The following is a 14,721-nucleotide window of genomic DNA, read 5'->3' as shown; positions in this document are numbered from 1 at the left end:
ATAATTAATACCATTATTTAATCCCTTACATTCCTAGAGCTCGGCTTGTCCTGAGGATCCCCTGGCTCGAGCCATTCCCAGGGATGGGCAGGGAGGGCAGAGGCTCCTCCGTGTCCTTGGCAGGGGCTCTAAAGACTCTGGATGGGAGTTAGGTCAAAAAATTGGGAGTGATGCTCATGTCCCAGTCCCCAGCCACATGGTACAGAAAAGGAAGAGCATTCCAAGCTCCTGTCACTGCTGAAAGCTGCGGGTGTTGAACCACTGGGGCCAAAATTCATGGTGGGGACTGAAATGAGATGGCTAGGAATGGAAATGTGGCTTTTTTAGGGGTGTGGAAGGGGTATTCCCATGTGTCACCCAGTGATGGAGCCGTGACCCTCTCTGTGACACGTCCACCTCCTGCTGGGACAGCCTGTGAGATGCCAGACCCCAGTGGGAACCGACTGAATCCAGCCTCAGCTCCCTTCTCCACCACACTTTCCTGGAAAAAACCAGACCATCCCCGTGGTTACAGACCGTGGTAATCTTTGGGAATTTTAAAGCATTCCCACATCGCTGCAGTTCTTTGAGGAGGAGCATTCCTGGTGCAGGACCATCCCTTCCCAGAGCCACGGGGAATTCTGCACTGCTCTCCCCTCAGGAGGAACTCCAACAGGTGATCCCACTCTGTTTCCTCCCGCTCTCTCTCATATTTCTCTTTTTTTTGGATGTTTTTTCCATCCTGGAGGTACCTCTGAAATCTCCCAGCGTCAACTGGAATCAGCTCTGGCTTCTCTCTGGGCTAATAAATTAGAAATGCCACATTCTCCCAAACTGCATTATTACCGTTTATAATTTTGATTGTTCATTTGCATATGGAAATGAGTCCTGTGACATGCGTGAATTTTATTTTATTCTTGGACTAATTATAAACAAGAATGCCACATTATTTACATAACTAATTATTGTTCCTTCTGTTCTCCCATTTTGAAATCACAGGCCCATTCTCTGCCGGTTAACGATGCAAATGAACAATCAGAGAACATTTCCAAACTTTCTGAATTTGTCCTATTTGCATCAAATACAAATTCCTTTGAATGGGAGATAATATGCTTTTCCATTTTAATGGAAGTAAATTAGGCTGATTTTAATTTATAGTTAATTTGAATGACTAATTTCTGTCTACCTGAGTGTGTTTTTTCAGAGGCCAATCGTAGATGTTTATTAACCCATAAATCTGCCTTTTGCTAGAAACAAAGGAAAATTTTGTCCCAAAAAGTGGCTTTATGCCTTTGTTTTGGAGCAGATACTCTCCTTTTGCTGGCTGCCTGCCCCCCTCAGACCTGCTGCTCACCTGGGACTCCTGTTTGGGAGGGGGAACGGGGTAGCACCAGCACTGGGCAGCCCAGCCTGGCCTTGGACACTTCCTGGGATGTGGCTTCTCTGGGAAACCTGTGCCAGGGAAGGATTTCTTCCATATATGTGGATATTTGTCTCCCCAGGATCTCCTGGGTTGAGAGAGCAGCCTGAGGGCAGTGCCCTGGGACAGCTGGGGCACCTCCTCAAAAGAGCCTCTAAATAAATGTGTTCCTTCAAAAATAACTCCACAAACACATCCCTCTGCTAACGGCTGAATGGGTTCCCAAGGAGCTGTTATGTTCTATGTGGTAGAAAATATGAATTTTAAGCTGGATCCTAAATACAGCTTTTATAGGGCGCGGCGTCACAGCTCACAAAGAGCAGTCACAGTCCAGCGGGCGGATAATGCACAGCTGGAAAAACTGTCTCCATTCCCACTCACTTCCACAGGAGATAAATCTCAGGAAGGTGCTGGCAGCAGCCCCTGCCCCAAGCTGGCAGAGGGCAGGAGGCCAGGCCTGGTGTTCCCAGCATCCCACAGGATGGAAAGGGTGCTCCCCTGGGGCTCCAGAGCCTTGCACCACAGGGAAGGGGAGAGTGGGGCTGAAACCTTCCCGTGGTGTCAGGACAGCACCAAGGAAAACATCCCACCCTACAAAGGAATCCCTGAGCTGCACAGTGGCTTTTACTCCTGCATGGACAGGGGTGTGTTAATAATTTTCAATATTAATGTAAATAACAACAGAAAAACTCCCGCGGGGATGTGGGGAACTGTGCTTAAAAGTTTCTTCTTATTCCAGCAAATTGTCAATTCCACACGAGAACTTTCTGCAGAGTCAAACTTCTATTTTATTGAGCTTAATTGTTTTAATTGCCTCAAGTGCAACATCACATCAGAAGAGGCCAGTGGGGAGGAACCTCTGTGTGAGGCTGGTGGCACAGGGTGCCCAGAGAAGCTGTGGCTGCCTCATCCCTGGAAGTGTCCAAGGCCAGGCTGGATGGAGTTTGGAGCAACCTGGGATAGTGGAAGACCTGGAACTGGATGAGCTTTGAATTCCCTTCTAACCCAAATCATTCTGGGATTCCATGAGCCCCTGGGGTGTCCCTGGGCTGACATCTGCCACAGCTCCCATTCCTGGACTGAGAAGAAAACCAAATGCATCAGCCCAAGTTTTTATTCAGCTTTTCTCCAGCTCTGATCTCTGCACGACAAGGAAGGGGAGCTGTCCTGTCGCTCCTGTTTAATGTAACAGGAACCCAGAATAATTGTTCCTGGATTCTTCAGGCCAGATTCAGCTCCTATTAAAGTCAATAATTAGATTTTGATCACCCGTAATTGGAAGTGCTGCCCAGCCAGCTGAGCTGTCTCTGCATGCTGTGGAGCCTGCTCTGCTGCACAGGAACAACTGGCACCACCAGCCATTCAAACATTCTTGGACTATTCCACGCAAAACACAAAAATCTGGGGAGTCTCTCTTCTTCCCAGTGCTCACAAGGCCCTCAGCAGCATCTCCACCTGCCCAGCAGGGACTCTGCTGTCCCAGAGCAGCAGCAGGACATGGACAGTGCTGGGCTGCCAGGGATCAGGTCTCTCTGGGGTGAGAAGGGTCTTGCACCCCTGGCATGGTCCCAGCCCCTGCCACGGAGCCAGGGAGCAGCTGGGTGGGTGTCACCTGTGTTGGCATTCCCATCTCCCAGAGAGGAGAGAAGGACTGGAGCTTGTTTAGCTGGAAATTTCAATCAAATTAGTGACCTGGAACTATTTTTTTGGTTTTACTAACTCAATTAAAGAATCTAATTGTATTAATCAAAATCATATTATATTGCCAATAATTAAATTCCCTTTGACACCATTGTTTATACTTCCATTGCTTATTAATTAGTCTGACATCGTTAGTCCCTCATGGAATGGGGAAAGACTCCTTGGTGTGGTTGGGCAGGAGCTGCCGGGGACAGGGGGATGGGGATGGGCAGGGGGATGAATAGGGGCAGGATCCCGGGATTTCAGAGCTCCTGGCCCCAGCAGGGTTCTGGGAATTGGCTCCCAGAGCACTCAGCAGCCCTGGCCAGCCGGGAGCCCAGGGGCTCGCAGCCACCGCTGGAGGTCAGCTGCAAACAGGGACTGAGCCTTTCCCGACAGCTGCTCGTCCTTCCTGGCCTGAAAAGCCTCTTTATCCTTCACACAAAGCCCAAATTCCCTTTCTTCCCCACAGGAGCCAGCAGTGCGTGACTTTCGTCTTCAGCTGCCTTTTGCGTTTCCGAGTCCGTCCTCTCCTCTCCCCTCGGAGTTTTCTTTGGCCAAACAAAAGCTGCTTCCTCTGCCTCTGCTTTCACCCCTCCCATTCCAGGTTATTTCACAGGGCTCTGCCGAATTCCTCTGCACCAAACCATTTGTAAGTGTAGCTATAAATACAAATGGAGGGGAAACTCTTCTGGATCTGGGGCTAATCAGCAGAGGAATGAGCTGGGAATGTGAAGGCAGCAGGCTTGTCTGGGAATGGCTGTGAAAGAATGAAATTCATAATTCCTCCGAGGAAAAAAGGAAGAAAAGCCAAGTGAAAAGAGTGGACTTACAGAAAGAGAACATTCACACAAAGAGCAGGAATAGCCAGGTTCTTAAAGAAATTACTGTAATAAACAAGGCATCTCAAAATACGAGGATCAGGAGGGGCCATCACGGGACAAGGGCCAGCATTCCCAGCAGCAGGGCACAGACATTGTCACCAGGAGGGGACCTCACTCAGGAATTTGGGGAGGGGGGAGGCTTTCCCAGCAGAAGCCAGTGGCTGGGTGAGGGGTGTTTGCTCCATGGTTGCAGCACTGTTAGTTCCTAATTGGATCTGCCGTTCCTTCTGATGAGCCCTGCCAAGTTATATCACCACTGCTGGGGTGAGTTCAGCTGCTCATGGAGTTGCCATTATTGTAATTATAATTATGGATTTCATGTGCTCCTTCAAACCCCCTTGTGTGCCCCAGCTCCTCTGCTCAGACCACGCTCCCCCATCTCACCAGTGCTCCCCAGTTCAGGGGGGAGAGGCTCACTGGGGTGTGGATGATGGGAGGGGGTGACTTGGAGCCCTCTGTCCCATCCTAGGTCCTGAGGGCTTGCCCTGAGCTCAATAAACTCAAACTCATTTCTCCATGGACCCCCATCCCCCCTCCCTGTCCCCTGCCGTGGACCCCTGAGCACAGAGCTGATGTTCCTGGGGGCTTTGTGCCCCCCAGAGCATGGGCACAGCAGGCTCTGACCCTGGCCTGCATTCCTCCCATCTGCCCAGCCCCAGCCTGGCCCCAGCTCTGGCTGTGCCTGCCTTGGATCCCACTTGGATTAGAAATGGCAATTCCAGGCTGGGAACTTTTAATAATGGTGCGCAGAGGAATGCCTGCAAGGCTAAATTGCTTCATTTGCATTGTCTTGGAATATTTTTGCATATCATAAAAACCTGTATTTTTGCTTTGCCCTTTTCCCCTTGCTCCCCTCCCCGCAGCTTTGTTGGGAACGGGGAGTGCAGATCCCCGGGGGTCGGATCCCCCCCACACTCCATGGAGCCAGGAGCTTTCCCTGATCCCACACTGGGTTTCTGGAGGAGGTGGTGGTCCCCAAAAGCTGCCAGCTCAGTTGCTGGCTGCTTCTGCAGCTCTCCCCCTCCTCATCCCACAGGATCTGTGTCTGGTTGGTTTGGGACAGCAGGAACCAGTTTGGGGGAACGGGATGTTTGCCCTCCTGAAGGTCAGCTCTGTTTGCAGAGGGGACACAGCCACTGCCTGGAGAGAGGGAGCAGCCCCCAGCCCTTCACCTTCTCCCTTGCTACTCAGGATCCCCATCACCCACCTGACAGTGCTGGGAACACCTGGCAGATGCCACCTCCCTCCAGGGCCACCAAGGAGAGGGTGGCAGCTGTGGGATGGCTCTACGATCTGTCATTTCCGAAGAACACCTTTAACTTCCCCAGACTAACCCAAATATCTGCAGCCTGGCCATGCATTCCCCCTGCCTGGCTTTCCCCTGCTCCCTGCCTGGCCCTCCTGCACTCCCAGGCTAGAATTCCCGGCAGGAAGGGCGGCCAAGCCCGGCTCAGTGAGCGCTAACGAGCACGGGGCTGATGGATGCTGCTGCACCGTCCTTCCCGGAACAGAGGCCACAGGGAAAACACAGCAAAGTAGGAGGAAAATCGGCTGGAATCTAATTGTGGAGGCGGGGGAGATGCAGAGGGAGAGGCGAGGATTGATAGCTGTCTGCTCTGCTGCACCTTGGAGGAATCATTAACATCTGATTAATTAGTGAAGGGCTGCTTTGCAAGTGCGAAGCTCTGCACAAGTGCAAAGGATAGATGGGATGATCTGGAGTGGCTGGAGATGGCAGTCGAGGTGATGGAGGCACTTCAGAGGAGAGGGGGAAGAGAAAGGCAGTGACAGCAGCAGACACGGAGCTGGGACTGGGATAAACTGGGCAGCACCAGGGGGCTCAGGAAGGGCTGGAGTGCTGCTACCAGCCTTCTCCTTCTCCTTCTCCTTCTCCTTCTCCTCCTCCTCCTTCCCTCAATCCTGCCCCCATGGCATTGCCCACACCATTGGGAGAGAGGAGACGACTTTAAAGCTTTTTGCCAACTCCCTAACCAATATCTCTCCTATTAAATAGTTAATACACTTAGATGTATTTTAATAAACTCCATTTAATGGCCATACATTAATTGTCTGATTAATTCTAATAAATCCTTATTTGAGATGCTTAATTTAGAGTGTGACTGATTGTCCTGTCACGGTTGGATTATAGAATTGTTGTCTGGAATGAGATACTTTGGAAGATACCGGACAAAGGCAGAAATCTGGGAACTTCTCTGGTAATTGAAAATCGCATCAGCACCAGGAACGCTGCCAGCAGTGGGCAGGGATGAGCACATCCCAGAGGACGTGGGGGCAGGGATCTCACTGCCCCTGGGCCCCTGTGTCCTTTAGCAGAGGGACCCTGCCCTGCTGAGCCCTGACCCCATTACCCACGCGGGGTGGGGCAGGGGGCAGCGGTGGCACTGTGGGGACACCCTGGGGACAGGAGGGGCTGTGGAGGTGTCTGCCAACAGCCTGGAGGGCAGAGGTGCCTCGTGTGACGGCCACCAAAGGCAGCAGGCCAGGTGGATTTGATAGTAATTTACTTAAAAGGGGAGGTGACATCGTTTAGGACCCGCCGGCCGCGTTATTGAATTTGCCGGCGGCTCCCCGAGGAGCGGGGGGAGCAGCAAAGGTCACCCCGTGTTTACACTCGGTGACATTTCTATGAAGAGCTGTCAAAGACCAATTTTCTCCCTGGCTCCTGGTGGCAGAAATGCCACCTGAGCTGCGCACAGGGACACACCCTGCCCTCTCCCTGGCTGGGCCAGGGATTTCCCTGGGACCCCCTGAGGACGCCGAGCCTGCCCCCACCCTTGGGGGACTTGGGGGTCTCTGGGGGCTGGAGGGCTCAGGGACCCCTGGCTCCAGTGACCATAAATTAACCAATTATCAATATAGACCTTTTCAAGCAAAATCTGAAATGCTGTGTTAAAAGGCCAGCCCCAGGTGCTCTGGGTTGATGTTCCACTGCCTCCTTTCCGGGAAAAATTAAAAACTCAAAGCCAACCCCTTCCCAGGAGCATGGGGATCAAATAACCTCAGAGAAGCTCAGCCAGGAATTCCTGAATCCTTTGGCTTTCATGGCTGCTTCTCCCCCAGGTCAGTGCTGGTGCTTCACACCCCTCCCAGGGCCCCAAACCCCAGAGCCAGGGCAGCCCCTGCCACACCCCAGTGGGACCAGCACCCTCCTGGCATGCCACACACTGCACACAATTCCCAAAGCATTTTCCCACCCCAAGGAAGGAGCAGGAAACCAAACACACCCCTCTTCCCTTTTTTCTTCCTCCTACAAATTCCGGATTTCACTTCAGCTCAAGCTCCAGCTTTTCAGTTGATCACAGCCCATGCGAATTTGTAATCACACAATTAGAAGTGAATTTGTAATCATACAATTATCCTCCTGCTAAATTAATATATTAAAATGTTCAAACAATTGTTCCAGTAATTAAACAGACAGATATTAGAGAAAATGAAGGCATTTTAGTCCTGCTCTCTGGAATGTGCTGACCTTTCCCCTTTCTCTAGCTGCTACTAGGGTGGTGTAGAAATGATTGGATAATTGGATGGTTCATGTTCTCCTGAAGTCACCAAAGCAGAAGAAAGACAGAATTACCCCAAAGTTTCCATGGAGCTGTGACTGTGCTAATTAGAAAGTGCCTTTCCCCTCCCTCCGTCTATGGTTAAAATTTAGAAATTATTGCCTGTATCAATTGTCACTGTCAGCCCTAACCCTGGCGGTGCTGATGACTCTGTCCCCTCTTACCTCTGCCGTGCAGGGACACTGACCCACACTGGACATTGGTGTGGCAGTGCCATCAGCCCTGGGCACTGCGGCCACCATTCCAAAATCAGTGCCAATCAGGAATTGTGAGGGAAATGGGAGCTCTGAGGGAGCACAGGAAGGTGGGAGGGAAAACAGAGCGTGGAAATCTTCTCCTGTGCCTCCAGAACGTGCATTCACACACACTCTGTACACCTATTTATCTACCCAGCTATTTATATATCTATCTATCTCTCTCCATTTAATTACCCATCTGTCTCTCTGTATATACCTGGATTTTTTTTTTTTCAGAACACCCATTTTTTATCCCCTTCCCACCTCATTCTACTGCATTTTTTTCTGCTCCTATCAAGCTTAGAGAGGGATTTGGGACCTTTTCCAGGGATGCTGCCTGCCATGGATGCTGCATTCCCAGCGTGTTCCCATCTGCAGGTGCTGCCCACCCATGCTGCAATTTCCTTTGCAATTGCCATGGTGAGGAATCTGCGTGGGATCCTTCCCTCACCTGGGAGGATTCCTCCTTCCTCCTGCAGCGTGAGAGCAGCCTGAGCCTCGAATCCTGCAGCTCAAATGCGATGTGACACAACCTAATGGAGTAAATACAGGTACAACAGGCACTTCAGGTGCTCATAAACTGTGCATTGTTGCTGTTTGGATGGTGCTGATGTTATTGCAGACGCCGTGTGAAGTCTGAAATAGGATCGTGGTGATTCCACTGCTCCCGTTCCCAGCTCCTTTCACTGAGGGGAAATGGCTCAGCTGACACTCTGCATCCCCGGCTTTAAGATGTATTTATTGTCTCTAGCATTCCATATCCGTTCAGGGACGCAACCCAATATCTCTGCCACAGGTGAGGCAGCCAGCACACTGGGGAAAGGCAGGACAAGCTCCACGGAGCTGCAGAACCTGGTGATTCTGTGTCAGGGCTGGGGTTAGGCCCTGGGTCGGGGTCCCCTCTGCAGCCACCTCCTTGTCCCCAAGGTCCCAGCCTGGTGCTCAGGGCTCTGGGGGCTGCAGCACCCCAGGGGCTGTGGTTGGAGGGGACACTGTGGGACAGTGAGAGACCCTGAGGGTGCTGATAATGGCATTAGTTGCTAATTAATAGTCCTTTTATTGCTCTGTGAGGTGCAGGACCCAGCACTCAGCCCTGCCCTATCCCCGGGAAAATTCACTGACAGGACAGAAACAGCTTCAAAATATTGACAGAGAAATTGCTGAGGTGATGTTAAAATGTTTCAATAAAATAAACCTGTAAGAGCTTCCATTACTTCACAACTGCCCTGCAGATCCTTGTTAACTTTCTATAAATAATCCCGAGGAGCTCCTGGCTGGCAGCTGGAGAGCCGGGGACACTCGGGGACACTCATCAGGGATAAGAGGGACCATGACCACAACGAGTGGCTGCTGCACGGTGGAAACTTTGGCTCCTGGAGGCTCTTGGGACACAGTGACACCGCTCTGCAGTCCCTGTGGGTGGGAAGGAGCCCAGGAAATCCTCCCCATCACGCCCTGACCCTTCTCCACACACCCTGACCCCAAAGCTCTTCATTCGCTCCAATCTCCCAAACAGGGCATCTCCCAGGGATGAGGAGGATGATGCTGATGCTTTCGGGGCCCAACCTTGGGGGTTCTCGTGGCTTGGCCAGAGGAGAGGGATGCCCAGCATCTCTACAAGCCAAATCAACCCACAGAGGGGCAAGAAAAGTTTGGGAAGGCTCCCAAGGCTGCAGTGAGGACAGGCAGAGTGGTTCCGCACAGCTCCCGCTGTCATTAGCATATGAATGGCTCCATTATGTGCTTCCTATTCCCGCTCCCATCCTGGCACCAGAGCTGGTGATGGAGTTTTGATTACTCATCTGCTCTGCTCTGCTCCCACCCTCCTGATCCCGGGGCTCCTCGGTCCCTCGGAGGGGACACTGGCTGCCAGCCTGTGCCATGCCGTGTGCCATGGCCATCCCACCTCTCCTGCCCGGGTGACACCTGGCCCCGGTTCCCCGTGCTGGCTGTGGGCACACCCTGGGATGTCCTGTGATATTTTTGGGGTCTCCTGTCATTGGGAGGAATGATAAATCTGACTGCATGTTCTTAGAAGGTTAAATTATTATTTTATGATTTATATTATGTTAAAGAATACTATACTAAACTATGCTAAAGGATAGAGAAAGGATACAGATAGAAGGCTAAAAGTTAATAATGAAAAACTCGTGACTCTCTCCAGAGCCCCAACACAGCTGGAAGGTGATTGGTCATTAAGAAAAAACAATTCCCATGAAACCAATGAAACAACGACCTGTTGGTAAACAAAAGTCCAAACCACATTCCAAACCAGCAAAACACAGGAGAAGCAAATCAGATAATTGTTGTTTTCATTTTTCTCTGAGGCTTCTCAGCTTCCCAGGAGAACAAATCCCAGGCAAAGAGATTTTCCAGAAAACACGACAGTAACAACATCCCGCACAGCCTCACCGTGCTGGGCTCCGGACACCTGCACAGGCAGCGTGTGCGTGCTCCTGTGCGCTCATTTGTGAGTTTTTGGCACGGCTGGGAAGCTGGAGGCAGCCCCTGCCTCAGACACCGCCCAGCACGAGGTTTGATGTGCCTGAAGCCCACTAAATACACGGTGTCAGGTGTAATTGCACGGTGCTGGCGGCGCGGGGGGAAGCGGGGAACACATTGGCATGGTTACGGAACGCTCGGGGGAGTCTCAAACACAGCTTTGTTGGTATCGGATCCCAGGGAAAGAAGCCAAGTCTGACTGTTGAGGAAAACAAGTGGATGTGCTGTAGACTCGTTATTCATCTCTGCTCCTGGAGCTCTTGGATCAAATAACAGGCTGCTCTCCCGTTGTAACGGAGCCTGCTATCTGCCGGAGCCTCCCCTCTCCCCGGAGCCTCGCCGGGGCTGCGGGAGTGGTGGGAGCAGCAAACAGGAGCCAGGAGCAGGGAGATGCCATCCCTGGGTGTTGTGTTGCACTAAATAGTTATTTATCTGTTGCTTTGCACTAGGTGATTAGAAATTTGCACCGAGTAATCTTTATATTGCACTGAATAGCTTATGTTGTATCACATGGTTTGTTATCCCTCTCCCCATCACATGGTGTTTCCCTCGGCCACCCCAGTACCCCCTGGTGGTCTCTGCCTGGGTGAAGAGACCCTCCCCTTGCCTCCCCTCACTGTATCCCATTGGCTGTGGGCCTCTTCCTCTGTCCCCATTCCCTGGGGTATAAAAGTCCCCTGCCACCAGGGAATGCCCTCTTTCTCCCGCGGGTTTGTCCACCTGCTGTGTCTCTTGGAATGAAGGAGAATGTTTCCCACATGGAGAAGAGCACTCCTCTATTTTTTACCTTCGTCTATGAATTATCGTGTGGGCAAGGGTCCATAGCTAGCCGGAGTGGACCCCAACAGCCTGGCAGAAACCACGATAATTCCCCTGGGCTGAGTGGCCCTGCCTCCTCCCTGCTGCTCCACTCCTCAGCTCTCCTCTCATCCAGGAAAGCAGCCACAGGTGGGTACAGACCCATCCTGCCGGGCACTGCTGTAACCCTTGGGAGGGATTCAGGCAAAACCAGGGATGAGTGCAACCCCTGGGGGCTCACAGTGGTCTTTGGTGCTTTCCCCAAGGTCAGGCCTTGCCTGGGTGATTGGCAGAGCCAGAAGCATCAACCTCTCCATGAGCATTCCCCAGTGAGCTCCTGATTCCCCTTTCCTGGGAAGCACCAGCGGGCAGCAGCATTTTGGGTCAAGGAACTGTTGGACACCAATGTCACCAGGGCTGGTGCTGGGGACACTGAGGCAGAGGGGATCTGCTGTGCCCATCCATGCATCCAGACCCAGCTCCAACAGGTGCCACGGCATTCCTGGCTGCCATCTGGCAGGTACAGGGCTCCTATTAAAATGGAGCTGTGGCTTCCTGAGTGAAATATTGATGAAGAAGGCCTGAAGCGAGGGATGGAGTTGCCTGACTGTATTTCCTTCCCATTTTTAATAGCTCACTGCTTCATGCCAGGAAAACTATAGTGTGTTACTTGGCTCTGAATGAAAATGATTCCAATTGGGGAGGGAGCCTGTCATTTGCATCTTGAATAAATAGGTTCTAACAAGAAGGGATCTGTTTAATGGAGAGATTTGGGGAATTCAGCCTGAATCCTGCCTGACTTGAAGTCCTGAGACAATAATTGGGATGAGCAGAATAAAGCAGAGAGCTCTTCATGGGACCAGACAGCGTATGAGGGCTTCAGTAGAAATTGAACCATACAACTCTGTCAGTGCAGCTAGAATGGGAAATGGGATGTTTATAGGCCTGGGAATTGGCACTCCCTGCACAAATTGTGTATTGTGTGTAATTATCTGGCCTGCCTTGGAATGAGGCTGGAAATTAAGAGATGTGATCACTCTGAGTAGGGATTGCCCTGCTCAGCACAGCACGGGCTCAGTTACTGGGCAAAGGCAGAGCCAGGGGTGTCCTCATGGGAAGGCACCGCTTGTGGGGGCTCCAAGACGTCCCATGTGTCCCTGTCTGGGCATGGGGACCCTCTGGGAGCAGCTCCAGTGCTCCCCAGGGAACGTCTGCTCCCACAGGAGAGCCCTGTGCCACCACCCCGTGTCCCCTGGACGTGCCAGGCTCCCTGAAAGATGGTGCTGGTGAAGGATCTTGTTCTTCCTCCTCCCTCAGGGCTGTGGCCAAGGAGCTGGAAGCAGAGTAGGAGCAAACAGGAGAAACAACTGGAAATGGACACCTTTTTTCCTGGGTGAAGGCACAAGTGGGAGCTCCCACTGGAGTGTGGGCACTTGGTGTCCTTGGAGCACAGCACAGGGACTACAGCTCCCACAAGTCTCCCTGGCAGCACAGCCCCTGCAGCACACTTCCATTTTTGGCTGTAATTTTGGCTTTGGAAAAAAAAAATGCTTTTTGAGTCAAAGTGAAGAATCCGAAGCACAAACTGCTGCTATTTGCAAATAAAAGAGTAAAAACCCCTTCTGTTAGAAAACAGTGGGTGCAGTGATTGTCAGTGGCTCCAAAACAGATCATATTCCTGCTCAAATCACTGCAGGTTGACGAGGAAGGAGGGGGATGTGTGGGATGAGGAGATTAATGAGAATTTAATTTTTAAGGTTGTTTTAAAGCAGGGCTGGAGGGATGGTGGGAGCTGTGGGAGCCAGAACCACCAGGCAGAGCAGGGCTGGGTGTGAGCAGAGCTGGGTGTGAGCAGGGCTGGGTGTGAGCAGGGCTGGGTGTGAACAGCCTGGGTGTGAACAGCCTGAGTGTGAGCAGGGCTGGGTGCTGCCCTGGCTCCCGAGCGCTGCCATTCTCCACAGCTGAGTGCAGCAGTGCAGGAACAGCTCCAGAGATGTTCTGCTCCCCCTGTCAATGTGTACTTGGGGAGTCCTTAATCCACGGGTCGCTGACGTGATAAACAATAATGTCTCTTTTGGAGCTGTTACGACTTATCATGTTAATGGGCACTTAGGGAGCCTTTAATTGGTGATTTGTGCATGCACTGTCACCAAATTTTAAAACACATTTACCATCATTTCCGGGGTGTTTTAGAAGCACCAGTTCACTACACTGAGAGATGAACAAGCAAACCTGCCTCGAGTCCCCTGCCCCGCCTGCTCACCTGTGGTGTCAGGCTCTGTCTCAGGAAAGGGTTGTTGAGCCTTTATAAAACCAAAAGCAGTGGCACCAAGAGGTTCCTCTGGCCACGCTGCTCAGGCCGTGAGCCCAGCAGGTTCTGGGAGGTTCCTCACCATGGTTTGCCTCTCCAGCAGCAAAGTGGTCCTGCAAGGGTTTCCCTGCAGTGTTGGGAGCTCAGGTTGAAAAGCCATATTGCCAAGAGCTCTACAAACATCCATCCCAAAGATCTCAACCCTCATATTTGGGGTTGAACAGCAAACTAAAGAAACATTCCTTACTACCAGGAGCTCTCTCTCTCGCCACCCTGGGGTGCAGGGTTAAAGTGGGGGACAGCTCCTGCTCTCACCCTGGGGTCACTGGTGAGCTGAGCCACCTGTGGCAGAGCAGATCCCAGAGCTGCAGGTTCACCCTCAGGAGCAGCTCACCCTCATGGAGAAATTCCCCTCACGGACAGCAGACCCCATTCCAAGGCTCCCACCAGGGTTGGCTTGGGACCCCCAGCACCCGCCAGCTCTGCGGGTGCCGCTCCCAGGGCGGGGAGCACCAGGGCTGGGAGAAGCCGTAATTAACGGCACCTGTTACGGCTGTCAAGTTCTTCATCATTAGGAATAAAGCGTGTCAATACCTAATTAAAATTCTGCTGATTTCCGAAGCAGTGCTTCCTCACGAGAGCTCCCGTCTGCAGCGAGGGATCCGCTCAGCCCGGTGCCCTCGCTGGCTCCAGGTGAGTTCATGTCTCACTCTTCCCAGCTCTATTTTTTTCCCTACCTCTCCTCCCAGCCTGGCTGGCTCCAGGAGCAGATTGAGCCAGAGGACTGTAACTGATGGAGTTTCCATAGCAATGCTCTTCGTCAGCGCTGTGCCATTTCCAGCTCTACCTCCAGCAGATCGTACTCTGCTCTCTGTTCATCCAAGGAGCTGACTGGGAGCAGCCCAGAGAGCTCCTGGCACCCAGAGCCAGGCAGAGCTGGGATGGGCACTGCCTTACCCAGGAACACATCCTGGCTCTCTCTAACCCTGCCAGCACAAGTCCTCAACCTGCAAGGAAACCTCCAGAACAAAGAATGGAATCCAGCACCGACCCTGCTGCAGTCCCTGCAGGGAGCTGGGCATGGGGGTCACCCCTGTGTGCCCATCCCCTCTGGCAGGTGGGGCGAGGGATCAGGAGCAGCTCAGAGGGTCCCTTACATGTGTTGCATGTCACACGTGCTCAGCTGAACGAGATGGAATGAGCAGGGGCTTCCAGGGAATGCTGAGTGCTGGATATTGTCCTGCCAACATGAGCTCGTTCGACTGAGCATCATTTGGCAGCTCGGGAAGGAAAGAGGCTGATAGAGTCTGAAAAATTCATTGAAACGTTG

The sequence above is a fragment of the Onychostruthus taczanowskii genome, unplaced genomic scaffold (assembly GCF_017590055.1).
Source record: "Onychostruthus taczanowskii isolate IOZ18803 unplaced genomic scaffold, ASM1759005v1 scaffold32, whole genome shotgun sequence".
Classification (NCBI taxonomy): Eukaryota; Metazoa; Chordata; class Aves; order Passeriformes; family Passeridae; genus Onychostruthus; species Onychostruthus taczanowskii.
Note: the sequence above shows the minus strand (reverse complement) of the source record.